General features: G+C 39.5%; 1 protein-coding gene across 1 annotated transcript in view; it reads left to right on the forward strand.

The window, feature by feature from the left end:
• Positions 1-19063, forward strand: part of LOC121945971 (uncharacterized) — a 124425-nt gene that overhangs the window by 12696 nt on the left and 92666 nt on the right. The window contains exon 8 of the mRNA XM_088070168.1: positions 18915-18965. The gene's annotated coding sequence lies outside the window, so the exon portion shown is untranslated. The remainder of the gene's footprint in view (positions 1-18914; positions 18966-19063) is intronic.

A 19063-nucleotide genomic window follows, 5' to 3' on the forward strand; every position in this document is an offset into this window, starting at 1 on the left:
TCAAATGCCTGCACTATAGTGTTCGAAACTACTTTATTCTTCACAGTATTTTTAATCTTTTTAACTGCGGGGAACTCCGATTAAAATATTGTGCAACTCTAACACATTCTGCAAAGAGAGACTCGATTGAGATTTTATTTTGAACACGAAACAATGTAGATAATTTTGTATTCAAGTGAAAGTGTGCAGCGAAGGGCACTCTGTGACTTCATTTGATGTAAAACAAGAGACAAATCAATTATTCATCTTGTTAATTGTGAGCTGACACCAGATTTCTCATCAGAGCGTCGCCTCAGAGGTTGCATAGTCTGGTTTATGGTAGAACGGCTGGGCAATGTCGATATTATATTGCTATTGTGATATATATTGTCTCTGATTTCAGATATTGTTATATTGTAAGTTTTTACATTTTACTAGTTTAAAGGCTGCATCACAGTAAAGTGATGTAATTTTCTGAACTTGTCAAACTGTTCTGTTGTTTACCTTTACTCACCAACCCGTTTAATCCCATTGGTCACAATAGTGGCTTCAAAAACTGTTTTCAGTTATAAGGCTCTAAAAATGTTTGATTGAGCATTTACAGCAAATACTGAAATCATAAAGGGTCTCAATGGCATATGTGCAAAATCACATGTTAAGTGTAAATTGTCACATGACCAGAACAGTTTTCCTCCGGGTTGCACGGTAAGAGGACGATGGCTGTGCCAAAGCATCGAAACAAAAGGTTATTAAAGTATGTTAACATTAAGATAGGGCAGACACTTTTGGTACATATCATGTTAAAGGTGTCTAGTATTTTTATGTGTGTTTGCAATAACGCACTCACCTCAGGCTCCATACTAAAAACCCATTCAAGAAACCCATTGTCTTTGACACGAGGGAACCGGAGGTGCTGAAATAACATTAACAGGCTTTAGGACTGATTGCTGGGGTACTCTAAATTGTCACAATATCAATATGGAGGTATTTGGTCAAAACTTTGTGACATTTAATATTCTCCATATCCCTCAACCCGAGTGAAGAGTTGTCATTAACTTTAGAGATCACAGAGCATTGTGGGAGTCATTTTTAGCCCTTGATTCCCAGCCAGTGTCGATACAGCCGTCGTTTTTCACCCGAACCTGTCAGCATCAACCGGGCTGTCTGTCAGGCTGTGTCACTGAGCTGAACAATGCCCTCCTCCTGGGCACTTCTCCTGTCAGACTGAACCTGACTGTATGAGACTGTAGTCTGACACCCCTGTTACAGCAGCCGTACAGCAGCAGACTGTACAGTGTGTGTGCGTGACAGGAGGAGGTGGTTATGTCGGCCGTGGTGAAATGTTTTGTTCAAAGATGTTTTCAGTCTCCTGTACTGTGAGTGAAATCTGGGTTGTGATGTGAAGTATGGTCTTTGCACTGAGGTGCTCTTTTAGTCCTGTTTCCCCTCTGGCTGTTTGAGGATAGAGGATCTTCCTCTCTTCCCTGCCTCTGCTCTTTTACCTTTCCTCCAGCTTCCTTTCTGCCGCAGCTGAGACAGATGTTCTCATTCACTTTGCAGCGTGTTTGATTCTCAACAAACTAATTGTCTTCAATTTTGTGTTTATATCAAGTGCAGTTAAGCGCAAGACATCAAGGTGCTTTGCAAGATAAATGGATGGTGTTTTCTTGTTGGACAGAGTTCTGAAATCATTTGTTGTGCACTATTGGAAAAATAGCCCATAACTGGTTAACTAGAGGACCATTTTCAAGAATGTTCCTTCAGTTAAATTGAACAAGTGTCAGATGTTTTTTTTTCCCCATATCAAATGAGAAATACTGACCAGAGGGGGCTTATCCACTGTTGGCAGCTCTATCTGTGGCTCCTCCACACTGAATTAGTAGTTTTCAGGGGTGAAATACTGAACTCCATATTGTCCCCAATGGCTGTGCATGTGAATGTTTGGTAGTGGTGGGTGGCAACTTAAATGGTAGCTTTAGTCACTAATTTATGAATGGCAGTGTGAATGTAGTGCACCATGTAGAGTCAAAGCACTTTGAGAGATCCGAGGCACCTACTGCTGTATTGTTTGGACAAAATAGCTCCTACATTAAACTGCTGGTAACAAGGTCTGTGCAGTATCTTTAGTTACCGGGTCATGATTTCTGCAAAAAGACATTGCTGTTGAGTTTTTCAAAGTATTTAACTGGTGCTTTGAGCACCGAAGAACAGAGTGTTATCTACTTCAAATCATAGACTATATATAAAGATGGATGGCGCATCCCATGTACCCCTCTATGCGTAAGTGAGATTAAAATATCCGAGATTCGGGCGTTGCTAGTGATCCGCAGTGGAGATATGCAGGAGAGAAAGCCAACATCTCCACAGCTCATATCTCCAACATGCGGCAACTCACACCATAACATTGTAGTAGGCGCTTCCAGCTGCCACTCTGTCATCTGTTTAATTTGTGCTGAATTTAGGCTCGTATGTCTGTTTTGCACATCTTGGCGGTGATTTTTTTGTGGTTGGCATTGGATGGCGGCAGCGTGTGGCTGGGATGAGGAAATCAACTCATCGTTCTGTAAACTCTCCTCATGCCCACTTTTAGCTAGCTAGCTGCTAGCTCGCCAGTTCAAGGTTTTCAAATATAAACATCAACAAACAATGAGGAAAAATGGAAAAGATGAATACCAGCTTAACCAGCATCCTGCTTGGCATAGTACAGGTGTTAGAAAATAGACTGGACGACCTCTATGCGTCTTCAGTCTCCAAAGGGACATCAATATCTTTTGATTGACCATTCAACCAGGCGGCTCCTTTGCTATTTGCCGATCTCAGAGCAGAGGACTCTGGTGAGAGTAGCAGAAGAGGTTTTTGCTTTATGGTGAATAATGACTGGTGTGACAGTGGGAATGTGAGGTGCTGTCCTGTTCCTGTGGATCACTAATGGCAGCTGCAGTGCGGAGCTGTGGAGCTCAGTTACAGCGACCCTGCAGATTGTGTTGTTGAGGTCGGGATGTGCGGACAGTTGAATCTTTCCACAATCAGAAACAATGGATTTCCAGAACCATCTGGAAAGATGGGCAGTTATAAAGCAGCAGCCAACAATGAAGAAGATACAGAAAAGGACAAATCACAGTACACATGTTAAAGGAGCTGATGGGATCACATTTCACTGGACCTTGTTTACTTTCCTCGTCACAAACAAACGATTGATTGAGCAATTTAGATTGCTTAATAGGACTAGGGGTATGATTTAACCTTTCTGGCTAAGGTGGACTGTGGGAACATGGGTTTCAGAGGTGTGGAGGGAACACATTGTCGGCATTGTTGGAATTCATAAATGCAATTCACTTATAAGAAGAATCTTTGTCTAATGTTATGCATCAGCTTTGGACTTAATTGTAATACTTGAAAACAGTGAAGCTGTGTGCCTCTGTGCTCTTGAATCTGCCACAGTTCAACTCCAGCCCACAAATCATATGGAAACAGATATTCTTTTCTCAAGATTTCAAAAGACGATATGACATTAGACTGCAAAGACTTTTTTTAATTAACAACTGTAATAGAAATCCCTAATGGTGAGCATTAAAAATGTACTCATCGACATTTAAACCGATGCTAGTGTGTATTATATTGTGCACCAGCTGTATGCACATTGTACAGAACATCTTAGATAACATCAGATGGCACTTCAATTTATAAATATCCTCAACCACTAAAAAGTACCATACTCCTTGAAATAAAAGTAATTAAAACTCAATTTGAAAATTGCAATAATTTAAAAAGTTAACCAGTTAGCCATGCCAGATAAGTAGTGCATGAAATGGCATTATTTAAAAACCTGCCACATACAATTTCTCACATATACACATTCACAATTCTATGGAAGAAACCTTCAGTCACATTTAGACCATTGAAATGAGCTGAATTGGATGTAAACATGTTTTTGTCCGTAGATGGACAGAATCTGACAGCTTAGTTAGCAAAAAATGCCTGTGGGTGTTCACATTTATGATTTGTTGTTTCTTAGTTGGCATCATATTTATACTGGCTGTTGTGGGAGCTGCTCATCTCTCTGAATATGTCCGTTTAATAACACTGTGGATGGACATTTAACAAGAAGATAAAACATTCCTATTTGCTTTCACACATGCCCACGAGGGATTTAAAATAGGGCTCTTTTTTCTGCCGTCTTGTGTTTCATATCCCTCCGTCCCTGCAGAAAACTGTGACTCGGGGCTGTGATTGACAGCAGTGCAGAGAGTGATCATAGAGGACTGATCAGCTAGACTTTATGACCGCAGGCAGCTCTGGTTTTGCTTTTAACTCTAGTCATCTGGGAGTGAGGGAACATCCAGCTGCCCACAGATGTTTCCTGAGTATCGAGGAGCAAAAATGTGTCCAACACCTGAGAGTAATAGAGAAGCTGAGATGGAGGCATTTCTTAAAAGAGACAAATGCGTCTGTGAGCCTGAGGAGGCTGTCGTGTGAGTGTGCGGGTCCAGAGGGAACTGCACCTTACACGGTGCTCTGAACACAGAAAATTTGTAATGCTTTGTTGTAGTTGTGCAGTTGCTGAATTTAATCTAACCCAGAATCCAAACTTTGAAGACTTAAAATGTTGGTGATGTGAACCAGAACCATAGACAACTGGAGATATATTCTCTGATTTCAAACCTCTATGGCCACGTTAGGCGTGTTTTCGAGATGAAGCATGGCGATGGATGTTCAAAACATTAGCAGGTTTAGTTTCTGTTGCAACCACCGCACTAGCCGTCATTATTCCAATCAAAGATGATGCAGGCGTGTTATGCGAGCAATAATGGAAAGGCAAGCCCCTTTTAAGTGGGAGCGGCTATGTATGAGGGATCGCTTGACTTTTGAAGACAAGAGATGCAATAACACCTCTTCTGGCTCCTGCTGCATCGTGCCAGAGGGAGGCAGCTCCTACGGACAAGCGCATAGCATCATGTGAACTATAAAAGTGATAAAAAGTGTTTCCATGGCAGTTTTGTGAAATATGGCTTTTTCAAAAGTCACTGCACCACTGAGCAACTTTCATGGAGGTGAACTTGGCCCCGCCTCCAACACTTTATCAGTGCTTTTAATACATCCATGGGGACAAGATTTTTTGTGCCAGAGTGTAAGTTGTTTGCTTTGGTCCAAGCAATCTGCAGAACTTTGCTTGTAGTCATGCTTGTTGATTTTGTTGCTCTGTGTTCACAAACACCATTAGTATTTCTGGCCTGTTTCCTCTTGGTGCAAAAAAAACAACTTTGGTCTTTGTTGCAAAATGCAGCACAAACAGTAGAGGTCTGATTGTTAAAGGCGACCCTCCTCTAGGTTTCCCCTCAGCCTTGTTTTTTTTAGCTTACTGACAAAGTCCCTTAAAGGTCCATATAGGTAGCCTGCTATGGATATTTTGGAAACTTCTGCGAAGTCTTGATGAGCCTCTTGCTTGCGTGTATGAATAGTTCACACACACATTGCTCGAGCACTGAGCTATGGCGATTTGCTTCTTCCAAAAACTGTGACAGACTGCCTTATGCCTAGTTAATTCTTCAAAGAGCTGTGACTAGCTGCACTCAAATTGTTCATTTTTCTTTTGGATGTTTGGCCTTTTTTTAAAGCTAACTCCGTTTTGCTCTTCTTCCGGGTATTGTGAATTTAACATATATTTATACAGTTTACAGTTTTATCAGCGATCCAAAAGCACAGATTTTCCCAACAAAAGTTGAGTACATCAACAACAACCGTTATTTGCTTTTTGGCATTTTCTTGCATCCTCCCTGTTGAATTTGTCTGAGAGTATCTTCAGAATTCAATTTGCAGTAGACTCTTATTTTTAAGCCATTGCAGCCTTGTGTAACACCGTGGCTTTAGATAAGGTGCAATTTCAAACTTTTCATTGTCATTGAAAGTGTTGCTTCCGACGTCTGCTCCCTAGTTTCACTTCATATCAGATACAATATCTGTGTGGTTGTGCAAATACCTGGGAGACTCCTACAAGAGTGCAAACCCACCAACATTTTCTCTATATGCATGTAAATGTCTAAAAAATACAGACAAGAACAGATTGAAATGCTAATGCACCTAACCGTCCCTCACAGTTTTACTCATGTGCAACAAACATTTTTATGCTCTTTATTTGTATTTGCTCAGGAATAATGAAAGGCACAAAAGAGATGCAGGTACATGATGAATTTAATTGAAAACCTATTGTGTAGCTGCGAAAAGTGTGATACAAATGACTCATTCCTGTGCTTTTGTTTTCTTATTCAATTTAGTAGTCTGAAATGCAGAGTTGAGTCTTATGTTGAGATATAAGACCAGACCAGAGGAGTCTCTGACAGCTGTTCATCTGAATATGAGTCATTGCAAGGTTAATTGGAAAACGTTTAAAACAGGAAACAGTTTATCATAATTAGGAACAGCTAATGCCTTTGGCTGAAGTTCTGTTTGCCTTTTAAAAAGCGATGCATCCGTATCTAGCTCCGTGCCAGTGTAGGTGTTCAAAATCAATAGCACGCATTTGTTTATTTCACCTCAGGAAAATGAAACTAAAATAGGACGATGTTCAATAGACTGTTCTGCGGTGATTCTATTTTAAAGACAGGCCGTTCGCTTTCATAAAGCTTATGTCTTTGGGCAAATCAGAGCAATGAGCGCGCATTCTGATATCAGAGAAGGCTTTCAGAAATACTGCAACACCTCTCTGCTCTGAAATCATGTCACGCTGGTTGCATTTTTATGGTGGGATCTGTCAAAGAATGTTTTCCCCCCTCAGATTTTCATATTCATGCAGAGCTCATGAATACATCATGACTTCCCTGCATTTTGTTCACCAGTGGAGAAAGACAGGTGATAGAGCAGTCGGAAGGTGTGACGTTACATGTTTACCGTCTGAATAGTTGAGCCTTTTCTACAAATATGTTCACACAGGCATCCACCAAAATCCTCCAAAAGGTATGCAGACAGATTAAAACAGATGATCACTGTCTTTTTCATAATCTGCAGTGCTCATAATTTCTTTTTCACTCTTTCACAGTCAGTCCCACTTATATAATCCAGAACATGGAGATGAACTTCTTTTCACAAGCCGTCAGAAAGAGAGCAGGAACTTGTCAGATTAAATATGCAACAGGCTGCACATGTACGAGGCATGCAGCTACCAAAATATTTCAGAGGAAATTCTTCTCTGTTAAAAATTTCACCTTTGGTCTGTAATCTGTGTGCATGCCAGTGAGCCCATCAGTTTACACTCACGAGAAACCTTTGAATTGTAGGTCAAGTGGGTAAGTATGGGAATCTCTGCACATCGGTCCCTCAACAGACGGGACGATGACATACAGGAGTTTAGAGGACCTGGGGGTTGTTGAGATGGCCTTGGAGATTAGAGTGTGTCCGAAAAATACAGAGCTGGTGGAAAGTTCAGTTGGTGTGAGAAATCAGAGCATTCTCAGCAAATACACAGCAGGTGTTGGGGAGTTCAGGGAGCCTGGAGATTGCAGCATTTTCAGAAAATACACATATCAATGTCCAGTTCCATGGGGCATTGAGGCTGCCAGTTTCCATACCTCTGAATCCGCCTACAACAGTGAGTTTACTGGTTTATATGGCATTGTGACAAAACCAGCGTTTACATGGTTGAACCCATGGGGACTAAATGTCAAGCTGTGCGCCGGAAACAATTATGGCTGCAAGTGCTATAGACAAGATAGACGCCATTGAGGCTGTTAAGGTTAAAATGTCTTTTTAAAATTGCCCGACATCCTTTTTTTTTTTGTTAAAAAAAGGATGCAAATAGGAACACTCAGTCAAAATTGCATCATATTTTCACATTGCATATATGCTCAGTAGTCTGGACTTTGCTTTTGGTCCATTTGTGCATGTTTACTTCTTTTTCTTTTTGTCAAGAATCGTTCGTGTTTTCTGTCTGTTGTTTAGAGAGCTAACAGGTTTTAAAAATGGCGGTTGCTGGTGCTGCACTGGCTGATACATTCATCCAATCACCATGCACTTACATCACACGTGGTTCCTCTTGAGGCAGGTTTGTACTTACAGTGAAGTAGAAGCTAAAAAAAAGTCCCTCAAAATGGTGTTCTAAGACCTATGGTTATTCTTAAATCAATATTTCAAAAGCCTTAAAAATGCAAAGACACAGGGTGTAGTATTCTACTAATCTTTTTTTCTTTTCTTTACGACTGTGCATTGTAAAATCGTTAAGTAATAAGTAACTTGGACAGAAAGACAAATTGTCACCAAAAAGTCAAATTTTACGTTACATTTCATATGCTAAAATGCTTACTAACCCTAAGTAATTAGTGTTGGCTCATGTATAGAATAAAGCAGCCGCAGCAAATATGAACCAATGAGTTTTGGGTGGGGTTTGCAATTGAAAAATTGCCAGAAAATACACAAAGCCAGGCCAACACTGTCTGTTTAGAGAGCTTTGAATCTGAGTAAATATTGATCCGGAACATAAGTGACATGATCTGCAACACTTGCAAAACCGTACCGATGATATAAGTTTGTGCAAAGAGCCAGAAAGATCTTATAAATTTAGCTTTTAATGATTTCAATGGTTGATGAAGTTGCATTGGAAGATGTAACTGTCTCACCCAAATGTGGGAAGGGTAGGATGATTGTAAGCCGAGGCCATGTGAGACAGTATTGTATTGCAGCGTGTCGGGTGGCTGACCTGTGCTTCGCCAGCATATGTATCACAGATGCCGACGAGAGTAGGAGAAGAAAGCAGCTAAATCGCTCAGCTCACCGGAGATTTGGATTCTGAATAGATGTTGGCTTCAGTCAGATCTGAGCTGACATTAACCTTCCCCGCTGTCCCCGCGCCTCCTCAGAGGTGCATCCGTGATGAATGACCTCTCCCTCACACACACACACAAAACGCACAGCTCTCACTGCTCATGCCCGTTAAGAGCATATCCTTATAAACGGATTAGGAGGTCGGTAATGGAAACTCGGGGAACTCGGTCCCATAATCTCCTGCTTGATACCTTTTGCTCTGATCAATCTTTGTTTGGGTGCCTCGAAGGTAGTTGTGAAATGTCATTGGCTGGAGTTGGAGACGTGCTGGTGTGTGCATGTGTGCGGTTCTGGGTATTCAATGTCATGTGTCAGATTCATTTATCTAACTTGTTGGTTGCAGATTCATATTGTGCAGTGGCTCGGAGTGTCGTGAGGAGCCATTAGTTATTATCTGTGCAGGGTGTTGCATCTGTGATTTATGCGGTGCTGCTGCAGAGATTGTGCTGGTGCATTATACCTTCATAATGGCTTCAAGCATGACCCAAATTTCCTCTGCCCCTCTTAACTCACCCCCTTCTCCTCCTTCCAGTCCTCCTCCTTCTTCTGTGCTGTCTAAAATCCAGATGGAGAGCGTACCGTACAGTGTGAGCGCTGCTTATTACCAGCATGAGCTGCACAGTGAACAGACCAGAGTTTGATGGGGAGGGAGATAAAGAGACAATGGGAGAAAAGGGAAATTGGGTAAAAAGAAAGCAGATTTGCACAGCATGATACAACAGAAAACACACATTTTGTCTGCTGATATCACATTGTTGCATTTAAATAAAATAACCCTTTTTTTGACAAATTACCCTTGAAGATTAATGTAGACAGATTAACATTCAGTTGGCACTGGTGCACAGAGGCATCTGCATTGAATTTGTTCCTGCACTCATTTATTAAGGTAATCCCCCCCCCCCATATCATAGGTGCAAACCTGTCACCCTTTGGCAAAAATCGCCATTTTACTATGTAAATATTATTAGCAAAGTACTTAATGTAAAAGTAGTCACTGTGAAACAAAATAGTCCCTGGCAGTTTTTTCCTATTATAGCTGATGTTTCTGGATGCATCTTCCTGCTGCATTAATGTATATGTTGCATTTTACTGCTATAGACATTTAAGTGTATGCTCATTTAACTCCTTTATATGCAGTTGGGTGGATTAATCTACAGCAATGCATCATATTCTATAAGATTGTGTTTGTATTGTGGCTATTCTGTGAGAACACCAAACTTGAAAAAGTCAGAAAAATACCCCCCCCTCCCAAATTTTTGTAGTTTATATGCCTTGCGGTAAAAAGTACAATATTTACCTTTGAGATGAAGGAGAAGGAGAAAGGAGCAGAATGTGAAAGTAAGATACCTCAGACTTATAGTGCCTGGGTAAAAGTACATCCCCCACCATTTCAGACTTGAATGACTGGTGTCCTTTTACTGAAACAGGGTGCCCACAGATCCCTAAAAACTCTTAAAAGGCAATGAATTCATTAATTCAAAAATAAGGCCTTAATTGGTATATAAATGTCTTAAATCAGTGTTTAAGAAAATTCTCTGGAATGGGAATTAAGATTTTACGAGTCGTTTTATTTCTTATATTGCATTGCAAAATCTCAAAATAACTGTTAACATCTACTTTTTCAATTTTTTTATTTACCAAATCCCTCTTCTTAAGCTCATCATGATAGGCATTAAGGCGGTGGAATCTTACATGCAAAGTGAGAATAAACGAAAATTGCCAAAAAAAAAACAACCCTAAGAAATGCCAGGTATTTCCCAGTTCAGTTCTTACAGTTCTTATACATAGTTTTTTCACTTGACTAGAACTTGACTAATAATTAACATTTAGACAAACTTGCTCCTAACCTTACGTACAAAAAAACAGTGTTTTATTCTTCAACTTTGCTTAATGTAAAATTGGTCTTAAATCTCATCCTGGCTGGCATTAAAAAGTCTTAAAAAGTCTTAAATCTAACTTGCATTAATCTGTAGGAACCCTGTCAAAACTTAAGACGTAGAATCTTCAGTAAAAGTCCAGTCAGTCAATAGCACTGTTTGATTCATCTGAGCCGTTTCTAAGTATTACAGTGAATAAAAGGTTATTAAAGGTATTGTCTGGTCTCCTCTGACCATAACAGAAATCCTCCACCAACTCCCCCCTCTTCACCTTGTTCTCTGGTCACTGACACCATCCAGTAACTCACTGCGTCATTTCCTATGCTGCCTAATACACAGCATAGTAGTCCTCCTTGATGCTTATCTGACATCCCAACACAATCTCTTTTAGTTTATGTCTTTATATGACTCACTGCTCTACTTTCCGTCCTCAACCAGTTTCCTGTCCTTGCCATCTCAGGGTGACACAAACTGCAGCAGCGGGAGCCCTCAGCTTAGTCATCGAGCAGGTGACATCTGGGAAGTGTCATGATATTAGCGTTTTCTTTTAATTAAAGCTTAACTGAAATAAGCAACGTTTACTAAAGAGCATTAGATTTCCCATTATTCTCTTGAGATAGTTTAATTATGTCATCAGTTGGCAACTTCACTATGACTCCTGTTCTACTGTGTGGTAATAATTAAAAATGCAAAACATACACGGCACTGTGACCCAGAGCACTTGTCGTCACCACAGATGTATTTAGACAATCGAAAAGTGTTTTTAAAATAGGAACCCAATTACCAGAAAACAATTGTTGGCATTATACATTTCTGTAAATCACGGATATGTAACATTTGCATGTTATTAGGTGGCACGATCGGCTTCTTCAGCTTATGTTGGTGCTATTATTTTTGTGAGCAGGAATGCTGACAATTCGAATCTGTTTCTTTAATTACTTATTTGCCGACTCAGGGTTTTATTTATCATATCGTTTATCCTTGAACCTTATTATATAGCGTAAACGTTTAAACTTTACATGTCATCAGTTCTGTGGCTGACACGCGGTTATGTTTACACACAATAACCACTTGGTTATGGTTTGTGTCTGTAAAAAAAAACATTAGCTTTTTGTGCCACTTTACCCGCCAATGGGGCGCTACAAATTACCCAAATTTGGAGCTTTTAAACACTGTTGAGTGATTAAAAACACCCACATAAAACACAACTGATTTTCTTGTTCATCTCCAAAATTCTGCCTCCACCTCGGAGGGTGAATTCAGCTTTTATGTTATTCCACTTTCGATATGACACGTATGAAACCTGCAAATATGAAGTATGTATGTATGTTTTCGTGTTTTGCAGAAACTTTTAATGCCAATATTTTCCCCTGGTGACTGTGCTCAAGATAACATAATCCGATCAACACAGCTTGAGGATGACTTTTAAGAGTTGAGAAAAAGAGAAACAGTTTAGTACAGCGATGTTAATATTGACATCCTGTATTATTGCCCATAAATGACCAATTTATTTTATCAATTGACAATACACTGATTGCGCTCCTTTCACCGAGTTAATCTATTATCTTTAAGCATGTTGCTAATAATGTTTTTACTTTGAGCTGAATGTTGAAACAAAAAGTGTGAAAACTGGGAAGTCAAAACATGTGGGTGCACTGTTATGATGCATCAATTATTGAGAGATTGAATCTATTGTTATATCAGCCTAAAGTATAGATTAGAACTAATAGATGCTCCAACCCACTCTCATATCTTGAGCTATAATTAAAACTGCAGCGATAAAACTCCTGTCTGCCACAGCAGAAGACTGTCAGACCAGATAAACGGCACAAAAATGATGGATTCAACAATAAATTTCCTATTTTTAGAGGGGAATACTCATCAGATTGACATAAAAGTTAAATAGAAAAACTGTACTATGTAGCGAAGAAAAAAATCTGAGCTCAAGGTGTTGATCTCTGTATTTTATGGCATTTGCTAAATAAATTTAAATTAATTATAATAAGACAGACAATAGATCAAGAGTATATTAAATGATAAATGATAACCTCATATCTCTATGAAAGTTTATATGTTGAAATTTGAATCAACAGATCTTAGTTTGCGAACAACAAGCTGTAAACACAACACTGACATATTATCTCCAGCATAAGGCCAAGTTTAGATGAGAATGGCCTTACTAAAAACGGTAAAGTCCTTCCTTTGTGTTTTAAAGAAAATCTGCGTTCGTATGATAACATTGAGAGAATGATCTTCATGTACACGGATTTACAAAAACAACGTAGTAGTAGATAGCAGTGTAACTTTGTAATGACACACCAAAGTAGAACACCAAGCGCATGTGCGGTGCATGGTATTTTTATATACATTTCTGAGTGATTTTCATTTTTCCACACTGTTCGCCAATGCATTTTATTCTTTATGTATCTGTAATATTTATTTATTTATATTATCACAAACAACAAAATGATTGGCCAGGGAATCTGTGATACCACTTAGCAGTTGTTTCAGGACCACTGACAATTCTGTTTGTGTGTCGGGCAGATGGTGTGTGTGTGTGTGTGTGTGTGTGTGTGTGTGTGTGTGTGTGTGTGTGTGTGTGTGTGTGTGTGTGTGTGTGTGTGTGTGTGTGTGTGTGTGTGTGTGTGTGTCTCATAGGTACCCACAGAACCTATTTGTATACAGACATCTGGAGGTCAGATGTCAAAAGACCCCTATTAAATGTAATTTTTCTATCGCCAAAATTGCACCTATTTTTGGACCATTATTCCATTACTCTAACTTTAAAACTCACCCTAGTACAGCCTCTTTAGAACAGGATTATTGGCCAGCGATTAATGCAATTTAAAAAAATTAATGAATTAATTCCAGACCTTAATCGCATCGTGATTAGTGCGTTAACGCTGACAGCCCTTAAAAATAACACACTCAATGAAATTTGCAAACAACCTAAGAACAATTATATTCATCTCTCAAGTTACATTTAATCTTGTCCTTATCATATTAATCGCAGGTGGTTTAGATAAAACTGTGTGTGCGTCCGCTCTGAAGTATACGTGACATGCAGAATCGATCACTGCACTTTTTTCTTTGCTCTGTTTTGTTCTCCACCAACTCCTGACGGAAACATGTGACTCTTTAGTTGCTATAAATGATCCACTTTATTCACCAGCTAGTTGCTATCTTTTTTTGTTTGCTGTTTGGTGCTAGGCAGGTAGTGTACAAGAATGCAGGGCTTTTTCTCAGCTGCCTGCAGCTGGAAATGTTTCATAATGTGGGGGGTGAGAGAGTTCAAAATAATGTGCTGAAAGAGGTTAAAATGCTCTACAGAGCTGAAGGAAACTGCTCAGAGCAACTTTAACTTTGCTTAGACTACTCTTTTGTCCATTACAGCACAGCCTTTATACTAGATTGGATAATAAATGGATGGGCTGCACCTACATAGCACTTTTCCAGTCTTAGTGACCACTCAAAGCACTTTACAAAACAAGCCCCATTCAAACACACATTCATACACTGCTGGCCGAGGCTACTGTCAACAGGTAAACATTCATACAGTTATAGGGGCAGTCAGGAGCAATTTGGGGCTCAGTGTCTTCTCCACTTCGACATGTAGTTTTTAAGGGCCAGGGATCTAACCTCAAACCTTTCAACTGGTAGATGACTGTACCTCCTAAACCACAGCATTTGTGAATAGTGAACCTATTTTAGGAAAGTCAGGGACTGGGGTTATTGAAATAGATTTTCCTGGATAAGAAATGACAAAAAGGTTAGTGTCATGGCTTCAGTGTTAATTTATCAGTCAGGTTGGAGCTGCTCTGCCAAAATATTCAGTTAAATACATTGTTTTAGGCTTTGGCTCTATCTATTTTTTCATACCTGAATACCTACCTGGAATTTCAGGTACAGTATCAGTGTGTGGCTCTCTCGCCATTTTCGGTCTACTCAGTACACAATACACTTACAAGATGTCAACAACAGGAAACATTCTTACCCCCATTTTGCTTAATAAACACACGCTTGTTGTCCGTCATGTTGACTCCAAGCCTTTCTTAGCGGACACCTTGTTGGTCTGGATGTCGTCTTGCACTTCTCGGCTTCCTGGATCATGCGTTCAATGCCCTCCTTTCTGAGGCAACCCTTGTCGTTGGCGATGGTGATCTCGTTCTCCTTGCTTGTGCTCTTGTCTACAGCAGAGACATTTGAGAAAACGAGAACCATACACCTTCTGAATTCATGTTTCTCTTTTACTACTTTTAGTCTCTCTTAATTAAAACTTTTGCGTCAAGGACCCTGTTTTTTGTTTTTGTTTGTTTTTTAGCGCCCATGTAACCAGGTTAGAGCAGCCGTGCTGACAGCATGAATGGTGCTGCTCAGCTGCAGCACATTTAGAGAAATAGTCAACTGATTCCTCATGACACGTGTGGTTTTCAGCAAAAATTCACAATAAAAAAGGTATTTTGTTAATAATACTGACTCTGTACCACCTTTCAGTTTCAATGTCTTTATCTGTCACAGATGTGAGGAAATACAAATGTATCTGTTTTACTCAACCTTTCCTTTTTCTGTTTCAAAATAAAAGCCCCTGTCAATATTTCTGTCGACAGAATCCTTTTTTGTTGTTGACACAAGGCATTTTGTTGTGAAAGATTTGCAGGACCATGACGCTGACATTGCAGTAGCTTGCACGGTTTCATAAATTAATGTGCTTTTAATAGTGGAAATATAGTAGTTATAACAGCAGGCAGCTCTGCAGCAGCGCTGCAACAACAAACACTGCCAATGTAAACCATAGACTGTATAAAACACACACACTGCTCATGCATATAGTGTGGCTGGGGTGTAACCTCCAGGGCACATGAGGCGCACTACATGCAAAAAAATCTCAATACAGCCTCTCCAGTGTGAAGTTAATAAAAAGATTAGGGTATTACAGTATTTAAAATCACACCATTGGGATTTCTGAATCCCCAGGTATACCGTAATTGTGTGATACCACCCACGCCTCCACTGTATACTTTTATTTTTCAGATAAAATGACTGCTTAGAGGGAATTTGATGACATTATGTAACAGGAACTTATATAAAGCTTGGTGTGAATTTTCTCCCAGATTGGATGTTAATATTCCCCCAATGTGTGAGTGTGAAACAGATATTCTACAAAGGATTTAATTTCAGATTCATCTCTTGCCTCAATTGTGTTCTTTCATTTGGAGTTTGCAGGTGCAGACAGTGAGTGATTAGGAAGCAGTGAAGTCAAATTGCAGTTGTGTTTGGTGTCTCTTCTTACATCTTATTTAAAATCCTGTGGGGACCCGCACGCCCTCTCTCTCCTCTTTAAGCCCCCACATCCAGATGAATCATCACTTCATAGTGAGGATTATCTCTGAGTCACCCATCTTGCTAATATCGCACCTTCATACGACAGCTATACCGCTCACAAAGCATTGTAAGAAAGTGCACACTATGTTTTCCTTAACAAAGGGAGTGACGTGGGGACAAAAGTCAATATCAAGTTGAAGTATTTCACTTTGAGATAATATGTCCATTTTTCTAAAGGTATAGTGGCGAGGACGTCATTTTTTTATTGCTAGCGGAAATCTCCCAAGGTGGCAGAATAAAAGACTGAATAAGTGCTGCGTTTGGACAAAAGAAAGTTTTTCTTTGAAAACAGCCATTGTGAGACTCTAAAAGGGGCATGACAGCTCTTGCTGGATATATTGTTATTTCTGCTGACCATAGAGTGGGCTTACAGTCAGCCAGTAAAAAGTCTGCACTCCTTTGTTCAATTTGCAGGTGAAAGGGGAGCGCTCCTGCCCTTCACCCTTGGTCGAGAATACAGAGCAGGTTGTTGTGAGTCAGTGGGGGGAACACGTGCAACTTTTTAGTGTCCAGAGAAAGACAGAAAGAAGGAGAGCCACAGCCTTCCCCTGGCCATGCAGCTGCAACATTAAAGTGAATGATGACTTTAAGCAGTATATTTGATGCCATCTGTGCATTGCTGAGCTCGCCGGTGAGAAGTGCTCAGACGCAGCTGCTCTGACTGTCAATGAGAAGCTTGCTGGGCTCTGCCAGGCCTTCAAAGTAGATTTGAAGTGTACTGAGAGAGATAAGGACGGCAAAAACAGATATTTACAGTTTACTAAGATATAATGTAGAGAATTATATAGTCGTCCCTCAGATTCAAGATTCAATAGATCGTCACCACATAAAGATTTGCTGGGAGTTTTCTGCACTGTGCTTATATAGACAAAAATATGCAACCATAAGACATGGCAAAGGAACCAAAGTGTTTATTATTAGGGCTTGCTTTAATATTACACATACTTGTATCACTCTGAAAATGTGGTTTTCCAAATCAAGCTTTAAGAGATATTATACATTAATATTATTTTCTACTTTCATTGAGTTAATTTTTTAACTAGCATCAGACCTAATCATGAATATCAAATATTCATTAATTTTCTTAATTTGAACCCTTTAAATGCCAGGTTTTGCCACTATGTTTTTAGGTGAAAAAAATATTTTTAGTATACTACATGCTATGTAGATTTTTTTTATTTTATTTTATTTATTCATTTATTTTATTTTTTATTTTTTTGAATCTAATAGTAGCAGGCCCCTTCTATCACACAATTATGAGGCTAAAAACAAAATGGTCATTCATCAAAATATATATTTGTTTGCCCAAATCAGTTCCAGAAATGCAAAAATGTATGTGCACGGGTGTGTCCACATACATTTGGCCATATTCTGATATATCAGTTTATTGTAAATGAACAGTTATGCTTCTGTGTTTCTAACCAAAATTAATTGTATATATTCTTGAGACCAAAAAATTACTTTTGTTGCATTTATTTCCCCATAAAACATTTGTCATACCAATTTGTTTCATATTTTGAAACCAGCATTGTTTATACTCATGTTTGCCAGCTCCCTGTCATCTTCTCCCTCGCCTGTAATCAATTAACAAAACAGAGGCATGGGCCTCAAGACGCTGAGGGATGCTGCGTAGACTAAAAGGCAACACAAACTAGTGGCATAAGAACACCCATTGCTATTGTTTTCAATGGAAGCCCATGCACCAGTGGGATAAAAACGTGTCAGAATTCGCCACAGCCCCACTATCTAATGCTAGAAAAACAAAAATGTGATCATATTCACTCCCTGGATCAGCACACTGTGGCCACTGTAACTTCACTGATAGGTCCTTTGTCAGTATGATTCATCTGTTGCATTTTGTGTACCAAATGAAGCCCTATGACACTCTGTGACAGGTTGGTCAGGGAGTCAGGGTGTGTTGCCAATTTTCAACCAGCTTTTTATCAAAACAGTGTGGGTAGAATGTGGAGATGATTGGTGGTAAACTTCCCTCCATGTGACCAGTGCACAGAAATCCCTCCTCCTTCTTGCCAAAAGTACGGCTGAACTTCCACGTTTTCATATTTCCTGCCACCACTGTGGACACAAAGAGTATAGAGCTGGATCAAGAGCCTTACCCATCCCACTTTCTATTTCAAACTCTGATCAAAATCCAATCTAATAGTAATAGTAAAACTAGGCTGTGATTATTTAATATAAATCAAGATTATGGTACTTTTCTTTTCGGAAAAATATATTCATGCCCTGTTTAGCTGTATTGTTTCCTGCACAGTGAAAACAGCAGCTGAAAAATCAAAATGGTAAAACTAAGCAGCGCTGATCAAGTATAAACCAAGATTATAATACTGAATTGCATATGTCTCTTCACAGTTGTTCTCAGGAACATGTTTTATCTTACTGTTTAAGTGTAATACAAGATTGTCGATTACCCGCCAGCCACCACTGTTTCAGATGGACCAGTACACACTATCAACCACTAGCAGGAGCCTTGTTTGGCGCTGTACTGGTAGTTGTTAGTTTTCTACCTCTTAGAAAACTTTGTTTTCATTTTTCTTTGTGTTAGTTGTCAGTTTTCCACCTCTTAGAAAAATTGCCATTTTCTTTGTTTTCTCTGGTCATGTAGCACCACTTTCCAAATTATTTGCATATTTCTATGGTGTAGACATCCTCCCCTTTATATAAGTGAAGTATCTCTTTAAGGCATATAGCATCAATAGCTGACCTTCCATCCACAAACATTATCTAATTGGCCAGTGTGGGTCTAGTGCAACATTGAATAGGTGGTTATAGGCATTTATTGTAGATGATGTCAATGCGGCATGCCTGTTGTCATTAAAATGCTAATAATGCTCTTCTTTGTTACAGGGATGATCACCGGTGATTTTCATGATGTAGGAAATATACACGGGCTGAAAGGTAAGCTTATGCTCCTGCTTTCTTGCCTCAAAGTCAATGAGCCATGTCGCTCTTGCATAGATCTGCTTACGCTGAACAGTATTTCCAGATAATAACAA

The sequence above is a fragment of the Plectropomus leopardus genome, chromosome 1 (genome assembly GCF_026936395.1).
Source record: "Plectropomus leopardus strain MGB_pleo_1.0 chromosome 1, ASM2693639v1, whole genome shotgun sequence".
Taxonomy (NCBI): domain Eukaryota; kingdom Metazoa; phylum Chordata; class Actinopteri; order Perciformes; family Serranidae; genus Plectropomus; species Plectropomus leopardus.